The sequence below is a fragment of the Myzus persicae genome, unplaced genomic scaffold, assembly GCF_001856785.1.
Source record: "Myzus persicae strain clone G006 unplaced genomic scaffold, MPER_G0061.0, whole genome shotgun sequence".
NCBI classification, from domain to species: Eukaryota; Metazoa; Arthropoda; class Insecta; order Hemiptera; family Aphididae; genus Myzus; species Myzus persicae.
This window is the reverse complement of record NW_019102674.1, coordinates 198,837-214,534: the sequence shown is the minus strand read 5'-3', so window position 1 is coordinate 214,534 and position 15,698 is coordinate 198,837. Positions and strand designations below refer to the sequence as shown.

General features: G+C 27.5%; 1 protein-coding gene across 2 annotated transcripts in view; it reads right to left on the bottom strand.

Moving 5' to 3' along the window:
* LOC111032926 (5-hydroxytryptamine receptor 2C) overlaps nt 1-12,252 on the bottom strand; it is a 95,504-nt gene extending 83,252 nt beyond the window's left edge. The window contains exon 1 of one of the 2 annotated variants that reach the window (XM_022313412.1): nt 11,791-12,252. The gene's annotated coding sequence lies outside the window, so the exon portion shown is untranslated. The remainder of the gene's footprint in view (nt 1-11,790) is intronic. The other variant, XM_022313410.1, reaches the window with a different exon arrangement.
* Between the last annotated feature and the right edge of the window lie 3,446 nt (nt 12,253-15,698).

The window sequence follows — 15,698 nt, the reverse complement described above, 5'->3', positions numbered from 1 at the left end:
ATATATTTTCACACCATAATGGCAATAAGTGTTGTTCATATAATACATGAAACAATAAAACAATTTATTTTTAAATCTTAAAATATCGTACGTGCTGCACGAATACAATAGCGTTACCTATATTTTTTTCCCTCACTTTTTCTTTCGAAATCCAATTTTCCAGATCAATTACTACAGCTCCTATTCGTTCCTTTCTCGACTGCTAGTCATTGAGTCATTAATGTTATCTATAAAATCTACTAATTAATAAATTAAAAGTTGTCCAACGGAGCGTATAAAAGGAACCACATACAATCAGTGAAATTTGTATTATATTACAAAACTGTGCAGTATCGGGAAAAATGGATTAAACACTTGTGCAAACATAACCACAAATAGACAATATACCTATATTATACCATACATTCATTTAATATTATGAAATTATGAATATTTTATGAACATTTTACATACGTAATGTACTGTTTTTTAATGTTATGAATACACTGGAAAAACAAGTTCACCTTTAATAATATTTCAAAATACAATTTTTAAATATTTGAAAACTGTTCATAGATGAGTTTTATTTCATATAATATTCAAAGCAAACCTAGTTAGTAATTGAATTGGAAACATGGGTAAAAAAAATGTTTAATTTAAAACATAAAACCATTCAGAATACCATCAATAAACAGTACCACATTAAATTCAATATTATACAAAATTGTTTTTAATTTAAAACAAAAGTAATGATATACACTCGTATTATTTTTCTATTAAAAATACAGTTTATGATTAAATTGAGCGCAAAGAAAAAATGTTTTTACGAGAAATGATATCAATAAATTTGTTTTTGCAGTAAAGATTAATGGGTGGGAATGGGCACAGACTACAGAATATTGAATACGTACCTACACACAAGGTAAGAATTCCTATTAAAATTAAAACAAATTAATAATATGTCTCTTTAATTATGTAATGAAATAAAAATGTGATCAAGATGGAAAATTAATTTCTCAGTCATCTAAGCATAATAGGAGCAGACAATTTTAAGGTAAAAAAAATGTCTACCAACCTATAATCGGTTTGAATAATATTTATTAAATATTATTTAATATTGCAATTATTATTTACTATTCCTAAATGTAGAAATGTAGTACATTACTTTAATTTTTAAAATTGAGTAAATATGACATTAGCTTATAAGTAAACAACAAGAGCCAAAATAAAAATAAAAACGATTCAAATATTCGTTCTGTTAATAATATAGTAAGATGCCGACTAACATTCTGCAAAAATTCTATAGTCGGTGTTTAAGGTTTGTCTACTCGAATACTTCTAATCAAAAAAATTACTTCTTCAAAATAGAATATTATCTAAAATTGCGCTATATAGTAGGTACTGTTAAATTTTTTCTGCCATCCAGATGAAATAAATTATCTATTGAAAAATAGAAATTATAAAATAGATAGGTCATTCCTATAATAAATACTCCTGAGAGGGGTGAGGGTATAATGTCCCCAAAGTTTTTTTAAAAGCAATATCGATACCACTGTTACCAATAGAAACTATTACTAAACCATTTCAACTTATCACTAATATACAACGATTTTTTTCATAGTATAAAATGTATATTACCCCGTAGCTTATCATCCAGTAATGGTTAAAAAGGCCCGGGACTTTTCATCCTACAAACTCCTTATTCTTTTTTTAAAAAAAAACATAGAAATAACCTCTACTAAAATACTTTACAGATATTTTCAAGTTATTTCTATGCATAGTTATCAAAATATCACCAATTGTACATTTATAATTATGATATGACCGAAGTTTGTCAAATTTAAGAGGAGAAATTATTTGATTATATAGTACGCATCACACAAATGTACAAAGTATCAAATTTGTGTTGAACAGTTATAATTTAGTGCTGTAATCCTTAAAAGTATAATTAATAGATCTATTATCAAAATTAAAGGTTAGAACATAACGTTATGGTCTATCTACAAATTCAAGTAAGTGTCTTACGAGTTACGATGTTTTAATTTTTAAGCAAATAGCAAATTAAGGTATTTAAAATATTCTAATAATTTTCTTACAAATTAAAATGTAATAAAACCACAGATAATGTTCTTACATTTAAGTTTGATAAATAGTAGTCTATTATAAAATATAATAATAATATAAATAATATTTTATTATAACTGTATTATTAAAGGTTACCAAATAAAATTGTTACTACTAAACACAAAGTTGCTATACCCTACGCTTGTAATACGGAGACAACACAAGTGGGTACGTAGTGCTCGTAATGACCTAACCAAAAAACTAATAAGGTTAAGCTACGGACAGATCTAAAATGCGTGTTACATAAAATCACGAATTTCATAAAAATTGTATATAATTTCTGATCAGTGATTTCTATCCGTATAATATAGACTTTTATGAAAATGTCCAAAGAAATAATTATCTTATTATGAAAATCAATCGGTAAGCCTGCAGTAAATTATCACGATCTTTTTAACTATTCAAACATTTAAGTAGACTAAGACGCATCCAGAATAATTTTTCATTTCCTTTGAATGTATAATACTTGACTACAACTTTGTAGAATTATTTGCATAAGAATGATAAAAAGCAAGAAGAATTTAGAAACTTATTGTTTATACTCGGTACCTATGTTCAAAAATAAATAAAATCAATCAAAATGATTTGAAATTGAAAATATAGAAACAAATTATTATTATTATTATTATTATTATAATGTAGGTATGTATAATGTTGAAACGATGAATGTAAGTATTTATAAAATATGTTCTTTGATCATGTTTCCGTAAATGTATATTTAATATTATCTGTTTGTATTTTTCACATATTTTCGAGGGATACGTGTTTACTAAAACCTTAGTTTTTGATTGTTTATCAAAACCCTAAGGGATCACTTGTTTTTTGCGATTTCTCTCTTTTCATAAACGAAATTCTTGTATTTCTTTTGTCAAAGAAATAACAGATTGAGTTGTTAGACTTTTTTTATCTATGTTTAAAACAAATATCATACATAGTATAAAGTTTGTTATGCATTCCATTGTATTTATCATGATTGAATAAATGTAAATTTAATTTACAGATTAACATGTTGATAATGGAAATATTATATTATACAAATTGAAAAAAAATTGACCATGGCTATAAGATGGTATTTTTTTTTTTGATCACTAAGACTTACTCAATAACAAAAAAAAATATTGGTATTCGTTAAGGCAGTTGTTGGGGATGTTTATTCCCATTAAAATCGTTTTAAATCCCTGTGTCAGAAAGATGCATTGCGAGAGCTTTTACATTGTACACACATCAATTAGCGTTTTGTTTATTTAATGATTGTGTCTTACAAATAATTTGTATTATCAGAGTGAAAAAGTGTTTGGAAAATAAGAAAGTTGTATATACTTATATTAACATTCTTGAAGAAACTTTAAACGTTTTTAACATTTCTAGACACCTGAACTTATAATTTTACTATTAATTTTAAATTATTTCTTTTTGAACCAATGTAGTGATCTACGTAGATTATCACATTTTTTTTGAAATTTTAAACTGTTTGCTTGTATACCAATAAATAACAGAGTAAAATCATTAATAATTAATTAAGATTGTATTTTTAAATCATTAAACCTACATTAGTCTATCTCAGTTACGTATTTGGTTTTTGGAAATGTATTTTTAAAGACATACATTTTATAAAATATACGACAAAATCTAATTTGAATTCTTTTTGCATCGTTGGCAAGCCTTCAAGGTTATCATTTACCCTCAGGGCTTTAATGGTAATCATCATTCGATAACATTGGAAATTTACAAATTTGGCTTTATGCTAATATTTATTGTCTTTAACAAAAAAAATCCCAAGTTACACATATACTCTGTAAAACATTATTTCCCAAGAGTTTTTTTTGTTATATAAGATTACATCAAAATTCTAATAATGGAATAAAGTCCGTCGTTTGATACCATCATTAAATACTTTAATTTAAAACTGAGTTGTTTGGTATTAACTGTCGAATAACTTTGTAAAAGTATTTATTGAAGTAAATAAACGAATTAATTTGTTTTTTTTTTTTACTTGAATCGTTCTAAAAAGTTATTATTTTTAGAAATATCGAACAAATATAATATCAAGTTATACAAAACAATATTCGTTTTTGGCAATTTATATAATTATTTTATGAAAAATATATTAAAAAGAATCTAAAAAGTGGCAATCATATGTTTTTTATAAAAATTGTATACTTACTTTAAATGTATGGTTCTACAGCTATGATGGTTTTGAGTATGGTAGATACGAATAAATAAGAATGAAAAAAAATATATATATTAGGTATATAACATTTGTTTTTAGTTTCGGTTAAATCGTGTCAATTATCTAATTTGATTAATTTTGGGCCAATGATCACTTGAGTGTATTTTATCGAATACACCTACTATTGGATCTTATAAGAGATTAACCAATTGCCAAAGTTTTATCGTTGTAAAGATTGAAATTAGCAGGATTGTAAGTCAGTAGAATAATTTGTCATTTTCTAATAAGTTTATTGTTTTTAATTAAGTATACCTAGCTTATTAATATATTTTTGATTGTATTTATAGTGTCTTAATTATTGTCGATAGTTAGTTCATTATCAGACAATGCATTTAAAATTGTCTTGTGTGCTCTAGTTAATCTGTTATAACCACTCAGTGTTATTAATTAACATCCATCTAAATCGATTGTTTTGAGCATGGTTATGATATACCTAACGCTGATGTTGAGAGTTGCATATTCGTCTCATGGATTAACTATTATATTAATATGCGACCTCTGTTTATCAAATTCTCTTCTGACAAGCATGTTAATAACATAAAATGATAAAACTGTTGCACTTCTTAAAAAAATATAATTTCATATTTTGTATTATTACATACTTAGGTACAGATATTGCAACAAATTTTTAAAAGTTAACTATTAATAATCAAATGTAGGTATTAGAAATGGATTCTTTACAACAGTTTTTATTTATCAAAGATTTCAGATTCATATGAATGACGAGCATATTTAAAAACCAATTATAATGTTATGATCAAAGAAAAGTAATATTGTAAGATATTTTCAGATATAGTAAGGTAAACCATTAACTTTATAAATTGTAATATTAAATATTTAGTATATTGTATTATATGATACATAAAATAATAATAATATTTTGAATAGTTGTTATAACTTTAAACTTAAACTGAATAATATAAAAAAAATAATCTCATTTCTCATTAAATACACTAGTTACTTATGTGTGAAAACAGTTCTCAAGCTTAAGAAAAAAAAAACAAATAAAACCTAATTTTTAAATTAAATTAATCAAAACAATATACGGAAAATGTTGGAAAAAAATTTTAAAAACATATTTTCACCTCCAAGAACAATAAATTGCCTTTATTATTGTATATATTATTCTTCATTTCGATCTAAATTCATAACTTAAAAGTTGAATAGAATCTATATTTTTGAAAAATAACGTAGTTATGAAAAATGAGGGTACTCATAGCTTTCAATCTTGACTATTCTTAAACATATCTCAAACATTCTAGAAAAAAAAACCAAACCATTTTAAACATTATGAAAGGTCAAGAAATCATAAAAAAAAACATTATTAATATTTTTTAATCTAATTTAAAGCAGTTTTAAAAGATGTAGTGACGAACAATAAAACTAATACTTAAAAATTTTAAATATATGCAAATAAAAACCGGATTCTTCGCTTATTGTATGTTTAACTTCTTGTTAAAATCCACAGTCTTAAATGTAAATAAGACACGTTAATATCGTTACACGATTACGTGCCAATCGTGAAAGCCGTTAAATTATGTAACATTTTTTTTTCTACAGTTGACTTATACAGACTATTTTTTTAGGTTATTGTTTGCCAAATAGTTCACAGGACTTGTGAAAAAGTGTGAAAACATTAAGCCGTCTAAACCGGCAGATTATTTTGATTTATTATTTCCTTGCTCCCCTGCATTTCTGGTTAAGCGTCATAGTGGTCTCATACACAATATTTTTCTTTGTCGACTACTTTTGGCCCTTGTATTGACATCTTATCTAGAAAATCTCTTTACCCTTTCTATCATCTTTTATTCTGTCAATTTGATATTGCCCTTGCATAATAGTAGTTTTCATTTTGATTACTAACTGACGTGCTTATCATATAAATTGGGTGGCATACGCTTTTTCATACGTGGTTCCTCTTTTTTATACGTAGATCCTATGACAGGTAAAGTAGTTTCGATATCATGTTCAACATTTACAGGACAAACGCAGATCACTTATTACTTAAAATGTATATATATTTATATTCATACATATATTTATTATCTGCCAGTGAAAAAGATTGATGTATTTCGATTATTTTTGCTATCTATTTGATAAAAAAATGTAACACTGCTAGTCAAATTGTGAAAATGTATTATATTATTGATTGAAAATGGCATTTAGAAAAAATATTTTTTCAGTACAAAATTATCTAAATATGAGATAATTGGTCATTTCTTTAGACCTCCTATCTTCTACTCGGGTTTAAATATGCACGTGGCGGTTAATTACAATTAATTTTATTAATTGATTCATTAAGTTCATAACCATACAGTTGAAAACAAAACAACTTTTTTCATTTTTTTATGTAGAACCACATTGGTTCTACATAAAAAAATGCGTAAGAAACAATTAAACAATTAAATAGTTAATATATTTAATAGTATCTTTTAACTAAAATATTTAAGTTTTTCAAGTTTAAAAAAATTAACTTTTTTAATTGATAAAATATAAAATAATGCTTGTGATGGCTAGTAAATAAAATGTTCTTATTATAACTGAAAATTAATAATTATAATTATAACACGCCTAAAATAAAAATACATACTAAAATCTATAACTCGTTTGCCTAATAATTATCTTTTTATACATTTATTTGAATTTAAAAGTAACATTTTTAGTGTCCTAAAAACTGTAATTTTGTTTCATTACACTAATAGTTCCTTTAAGCATATAAAACTAAAACTACCATGTCTCATAAAACTTGATATAATATGGATGTATAAAAGTGAGCTTATTAATTTAATTTTTGAATCAAATAAATGCAAATAATAATTTAATAATCAATTTATCTTTTACTCTGAATCACTTTTAGTGCTTACCACACAATGTATTTTACAATTCACTAAAAATTGCTATGATACGACTAACATATAAGCTACACAATACTAACATATGTATTTATAGTAATTTATATTATTCAAAATTTGAAAAAAATTAACCTATAGTCTGACTTAATATGGACGATTTTTTTTTTTAAGTGACAAAAACGTATTGAAAAGATTAACGCAAGCCAAATTTTGCAATACTTTTCACTATTGCTTATTTAGTATTTACAAAATTATTAAAAAAGTAATTTAAGTCGAGACACAAAATGTCTAAGATAATAAAAATTAAATGGGGTAAATCGTTGATTGTAAAACCATGCTAGAGTCAAAATTGTAAGTCCAAGTCTACAATATAACGAATATACAATACCCTAAAATGTATTTCTTAAAGAAAATAACTGTTGTTCAGAATGTGGTGTAAGTATTAAAAAATAATGAAATGCACTAGCCAATGTGAAAACATATATAGTATTTGAAAATTCATATGTGAAAATAAATTTAAAATCAAAAAATAATGAACATAAGCAATATTTGCGTATTATAATAAAATAATGATTCATGGTTGTATAGTCAAAACTATTTTTACAATTCTAACCAAGTTATCTTTATTTTATCTTCCGGGAAATAAAACAACCTAAAAATAACTCACATAATATCGGACTCAACTACCCATCACTGCAACTATTTAATGTATGCTAAATTGAATATGTGCATAACTCAATAACATTGTTTGTTATAACGGGTTGGGACGTTTTTATGGAGTTCAATGTAAAATAAAAGGTTTGAACTGTGCCCTGCGGGATTTTCAGTACAGTTAATTTATAATTAGTGTGTAGTCCCGGTTATCACGGCTTTCACACACCCAAGATACCGAGAGCTAAACAATACGGTCCATTACAGAATTGTTGATTCCATTAAGGACCTCGAGATTATGGAACCACAGAAAAAAAGTTAATGAATTTAGATCAATTTTCAAAATTAAACATGGTCATCTTGAATTATGAGTATATTAATCTATATTCATTGCTTGTTAGTTATTCTTATATTACATAATATGTTGGAATATAATTCAAGTAGCATACTATGTTATTGAATCCAACTATTTACTAATTATAAAACCCAACAGTATTTTTGAAAACATTTTTTATCTTAATCATTTTTTTAAGTTTTTCACTTTTTGAGTCACAAATCATTTTTTTTATTTCATATTTTTTCTAAAAATGTCACTATATAAAAATCGAATTTTCAACGAGATGCTCTAGTTACCTATAATAATAGAATATTTAGTATTAATAATAGAATATTTAGTATTTATAAGTTTCTAGATAGTAAATATTTACTATTTACTGTTATAACTTAAAAGAATTAACTTATGTGCATAATATGATTACCTGGATTATGTATAACGATCTTGCATACAACTCCAAACTTAAAACTAATAAAATGATGTTTTAAATTCCTATTTATATTTTTTATTAATTGGAATTTGCAATTAGACACAACAATTATTTTTTTAATTTAAATTAAATGGTAGGTTTTATATTATTTTTAACTTTTAAATAATAACACTCGAGACTCCAGTGTTTCATATTAGTGTATCTAGTATTAATTTAATGTTAATTTCCCTTAAAATATTGTTACAGATATTTCTATTCTACCTCCTACATAATTAATCAATTTAAATTTTAAAGATAATCTACATAGGCTCTACACATAAATTAATATTGTACATTTCGTTTGAGTGACTTAAAAAGGTATACATTTTGGTAAACAAAAATACATTTTTATTTTCCAGATTACATGAATACTAATATTATTATAATGCGTATTGTATAATGTATACACATACAATATTCCAAAATGGAATTCTGAGCGCTTTTACAAAAACTAGCTGCAAAACGATATGTTTGCTATAACAAAACAAAAGATTTACACCCTCTTTCCCATTAACATCCCAACCAAAATGACATTCCGTTATTTGACACTTCCGCTGTATAATAGTTGGCATTTCCCCTATAATCTATCTATTTTCAACTAAAAGCTATGGAAATACATTTTCATACAAATATTTTTCTTCTAAAATAAAACAACTCTACTATTGTTACGCTTGAGTATTGCCTTGAATAGTTCTCGTCAATTACATTTATTTTAATTAAATATCGAATTGTAAAATTGTATCTATTTGGTGTTGAATTCATAACATATACCTTACCTATGACATATTACCACTGACACTCTAACTAAATATACATTTTTTTTTACAAATAATTTGCATGTTAATATGTTTTTATTATTAGATACATAACAAACAGTCATCGTTGTGAATATCATTATTGTTTGAAGTATGGATTAACCTAATTTTTTCGAATTTGTTGAGCGACAAATAATATTTAAATAATATTGTTTATAAATCCATGAATAAGGATGTATTTTAAAATTATTGAACTAAGTAGAATACAAAAATAATATGAAACTCAAATATATTTTTGTTAATATAATTAGTAATTAAATCAAAAGTACTTAAAAAGTAAATTATAATAACTACCTAGGTATCCACAACAATCTAAAATACACAAACGGTAATTTTACAAAATACCTACAGTGAATTCACCTTTGTGGGATTTTTAGAATATAATATTTAAAATATTTTTGACTTGAAATTAAAGGTAAAATTATTTTCGAAACAAAAATCACATATTTTATGAAAACTAAAAACTTTACATTGTATGCATAGTATATATAGTAGAATGCAAATTAATTACTTAAAGAAATATTTTGATGTGGTTGGCAAACTTAATTCATATCTTTGAGATTTAACCTTAATTACTTAAGTAAATATAATTAACATGACGTAACATTTGTCTTTCCAACATGTTACATTGGTACCTTAATTGCTAATATATAGTATACTTGCATATAGTTTCAAATATATTACTGATTAGTCATTCAGTGTTAAATACTTTTTTCATTAACATTGGTCTTTCACTAATTATTAGTATAGAGTATTAAACTAATTTTTGTTGCAATTTAAATAATATGTTTATAAATTTGTATCAACAAACTTTTATTCTGAATAATAATTTTTTTAAATAGGTATCTAAAAAGTTAAAAAGCCTTCAATAGTCAGTTTTTTAAAATATAAGTAGGCAGTTAAGTATTTCAACCGTGTTTTGATGCACTTAAATTTTTAAATATAGCTGACATTGAAACAATAATTCACTCTTTCTAATTACATTATCTATCTAGTAAGCCAGAATTATTATTTAACTATCTATCTACTACATTTATTTGCCACTTACTTAATTAAGATTCATCAAGACTCAAGTTTTAATCATAAAATAGGTGATTAAAATATGAAATACCCAGGCGACCGGGTAAGTAATATACTATTATAAACAAACTGTGCATGTTACATGATTTATTTTTAATTAGATATTTAATACGTATAATAAAATAATGTAATAATATCTAATATAACATAATATGTAAATAACGAGAATTCCTATGAAAAAATAAGAGCCATTTAAAATCATCAATTTGCATCAAATGTACGGTAAAAGAGCATTGTGACAAAGAATAAAATTTAATTGTACGTTATAAATATAAAAACACAAAAGTAAAAATATTTTTAATAATTTCTAAACAGTATTTTTTTATCTATTTATTTCATATAAAATGTATATTAAACTAACCAATTAAACATACAAAAGGGTAAACCACTTAAATGATTGACAATTATTCGTGAGTAAGGTCACCAAGAAGGGATCGTTTAACTAGCAGAGATGATTTTTGGAAAATGTGTGTGTATATGTAATTGTATAAGGTATTATGAACAAAATTTCCCAAAATAATACAACTTACAAAAAACAATGTTTATTATCTTAGGTACATACCAGGCATTCAGCGGAGTGAACACATTATTATATATGCTTTTATACTGTGAATACAGTTTTTTCATTAAAAATCGAAAACTACATAAGGTTAGAGTGAGTCAAACACCGATCATATTTGTAAAATGTGTATGATAAACAAATTTGTAAATATTAAAAAAAAAATTTTTAGGCACCAAGGACCATAAATAGTTAGAGATTTTTTTTGGTGAGGTTAATTATTATCTTTATTCACATGTATTTATATTACGATTAATCATTAAAATATGTCGATATTCAACAATTATTATTGCTAAAATATATTTTTTATACAAATGAAATACCTTCGAAAATGTTCATACACAATTTATTATCTTCTTTGGATGTAAGTATACCGACTACCTACACGTAATATTAATACGTAAGTAGTATAGACTCGAACCTAGATTATTCAAATTATGATACTATAAAAATATGTTGTGAAAATGCACGTATTTTAATCACGAACAAGTCATTTAACTTTAATGTCGTTACTTTTTGAATAAAAAGTATGCAAATTATACATATATAATTTTTTTTGCATATTTGAAATCCAATAAAACGGCCCATTAAACGATCGAATAAAACTATTCAACGCCTTAACATCTACTCGTATACATATATATATATATGCATATTTAAAGCAATACTGAGATATTTAAAATCTAAAGCCACTTACAAATTGTCCACGTGCTCCATTCGTGAACCTCGACTGCAATTAGCATTAGACTCGAAGAACCATGCCGCGTTCCGGTGAGGTGTATAATTTATTTTCAGTGCACATGACGATGGAGTTCAATAGTAGCGTAGGAAAAGAGTACGAAATTGTGTTATGAAAAAAAAAACGGATGAGATTGTTGTTTGTTGTTATTGTAGTCGCGGCCACCACTGCGCCGACTGCGGCTGAACTGTGTCCTGGACGCGCGGATTCCGGCAGTGAGAGTCTGACTCGAAAAAGTGGGAAATTCCGGAGGAAAATCCTTTAAAAAAAAAAAAAAAACAATTTTCTAGGCCGAAAAAAAGCCGCGACGGTTGCGTAATATTATTGGCGTGAGCTCGCTGCTGTCGTGTGCGTGTGTCTGGTGCAGTCGGTTGCGGTCGGCAAAGCGCGCGTTTTACCACTGAAAAACCGTACAACTCGCGTACCGTGTTGGCGCGTCCAAAAAACACGTCTGGCCGCCGCACCTGCGTAAACGCCCTGCACGCGCCGCGGCGGCGGCCGGTGGCGCAACGCGGCGGTTTCAAGTGTCATTCGTTCGTTTGTTCGTTCGTTCGTTCGTACCGCGTCCCAATTTTTAACGCAACTTACCGGCCGCGATACCGGAAGAGAATGAGAGAAAAGAAAAATTACAAGTCGTCGTCGTCATCTCTGTGTCATCCCTCAAACCGGGTTTGGCTCGATAGCGGTGTACAGTAATAACTGTAAAGTGTGGCCCGCCAAGCGCGCTCGGCCCGGTTCTTTCTTCGATAATAAATTTATTAAATTTTTGATTTTTCGCAATTATCGAGTGTAGGTACATACAACCGAATAGCGATCCGCGTTGAAAACATTGGTATTTGTCAAGTTATTGGAACATTCCATGTGGTTAGTTCAAAAATATAATTCCAACTCACGGAAAAACAAGTACATCTTTGAACGTTTCACTGAATGACAAAAAAGAAAAAAATCGTGTCTTAAATATTATAGGTATTCCTACTATAATAAGAGTAAACTATAATAATCTAACCTATATGGAAATGTTATACTTTATATCATTTCATAATTTTAACGATTTGACTTTCCCAAGTTATTACTGCGGGTAATGGTGACAGCTACTATGGGTCAGTCATACGTACATTTATCATATTCAAAATCATGTTCTTCAGTATTTAGGGCTATATTGAAGCAAATATTTTTTGTAATTTACTCAAAATTGAATTAACATTAAATTTAAAATCTACGAACTTGAAGGTATGAAGAATCTCCGAAAAACTTTTATTTTGTGTAAAAAATGTTTTAATGTGAAAACAATGAAGTGTACTCGCAGCGAAGATTTTGTTTTGTTCTCACTTTGTTTCAACTTTAATGACCTTTCGATGTATGAATTTCAGTATTGACACGATATATGTGAATTTTTCAGTGACATTAAAAGTATCTTTGTAGTAAATTGGCACCAGCTGCCCCTCAAACACCTATAAAATTGAAACATCATAATACAAAATTCAACATTTTTTCGTGACAATTTTTTCTTCTTCAATATATACTTGAAATCCCAGAATTATCATTAAAACGCTTAAGCGCTTACCTCAATTTCATTTCTTATCTTTTAACTGTACTATCTTTGCAGTGGATCATAATTTCTCATTAATTTCCATCCGTTTTCCCCTTTACCTCACATTAAATCACGAATTTGTCAACGTGACAACTCACTCAATTTTCTATAGGCATAATAATCCCCTATATTCCTTCATAACATTTTAATAATACTGGCCTTGACCTATAACCGAGTTATAACTTATAGTTATTTATGTAAGTCACTTATAAGGCGTTTAACTATAATTATGTGTAAACATCATCCTATAATTTTTTATTTTTGTTACTTACATACTTTTTATATTTTTTCATAACCTAATAAACTACAGTAGTAATGTACAACATTAAATTATTAAAAAATATAATTATTTTAAGGTCGATCTATTGGTCTTTGTTTGGTGGTCTCTATACGTATTTATATTTTAAAAAAACGATCATTAACAGATCACGTGGATATAAGCACGTGTCGATGTCAATAAACTTAATTTTTTTTTAACATCGACTAAAAGTGCCGGTCATAATCAATCATTATTTCTAGTAAATTTTATCATTGCCTAAAATATCATCTCTGATGGTTAACACCAGCCAGTGAATGGTGAGTGTATAATATGCTGTTTCACATCTCCACGACGAGACGACGTTTAAACACATCACGTATTTTCTTTTAGTGGAAGGGGTGGGTTAGAAAGACGTTTTAAATCCGTCATGTCATGTTTTATAGATGTTCGGAGGTCTGGTCGGAATGTATTGCTGTTTTACGACGATAACGGATTTTTTTTCTTCTAGTCGGTTACGCGCGTAATCGCGTTTTCGAGGCGGCGGCGAAAAAGATTGGAAATCGCGTCTCTGTAATATACAGTAGTCGAAGACGTCGTTTTTCGGCGTTCAAAATAAGTTTCTTCCATATAGACGTGGTCCACGGACGTGAGGAAAGACCATACCGAGGTCCGAGTTAATCCCACATCTGACTCAGACTTTTTCACCGATCACTCAGTATTACCGATCATGCGCCAACATCGTAGAGAAGTGCAATGTTGATCTATTATTCTGATTGAAACATGATTGAATAACTTAAAATTGAGTGTTTAATATTTTTTATAAGGTTCGAATAAAATCATTAATCAAAATTGTTTTTATTATTATAATATCGGTAGAATGACGAAATGTTGCGGCTATAATATGATATTTATATAATATAGGTACCTACTTAATATTTATTTTGAAAAGTTACACAATGCTGTGGTGTAAGAGTTGAAATATTTCAACATAAGATAACTTCATAATACCAATATGGACCTATGGTATTCAAATATGGGGCCCAGCGAAACCAGCTAACATCCACCCCATTCAAGCCTTTCAATCCATCTCATTAAGTCTCTTAACCGGTGCTCCGTGATATATCACAAATTCAGCTCTCCATAATGACTTAAAACTTTCAACAGTAAATGAACTTGCTAAAAGCCACTATAAAAAATTCCATTCCAAATTAATTAACCATTCTAACTCCTTTATCAACAACATGTCTTCTCTCACATTAACGATTAAAAAGAAATTGGGCTAGAGACCTTCTAAACCAAACATTTTAATTCGTTAGTTATTATGAACGCCAACAACTTAGAATCTTTTTTTTTTTTAACATTAATTTGGAAAATATACAATCTGTAGGGGTAATTTACAATAAGCATGTATGCGGTGTTTATGTGTTTTTACGTGAATTTACATGAGTTTAAGGAACTACCCAACAGTAGTACTTATGACGTGGGGTTACTTAGAATCTTAAAAATCTAATGCAAGTTTCGCTTAAAATCATCGATTGAAAGCAGGGACTTATCATTGTTTTCAAATTTAAAGTGGTACTACACCTGCAACACTCTTCCCCGAGTAGAGTGAAGCGCGACGAGTTACCAACACGCTTATTTAGTCGAACCCTGTCATTCAGTGTAAACTGACGTCATATACCAACAACCCTTAGAAAGTTATGCCACACAATTACGTAATACTGACTTTGGAGGCAGGCAAAATAAACTATTCCGAATGAGGGGATGTAGTTATTCGACAGTAAATGTTTGATGATAATTATCATTATTGCACGGTGAGAGTTTCGTTGACCCAACCCGACGGCAACATGGTGATAACCACACACTATACATAGGTATATTACCTACCCTCCACTCACGGTCAAGCAATAATGGGTATCAAATCGGCTACAATAAACATTATTTTTTTCTACCTAAGCCCCAAACCATAATTACGCGCTCGCAAAATATAAGCCCGGCGACCGACCCATTTTATGC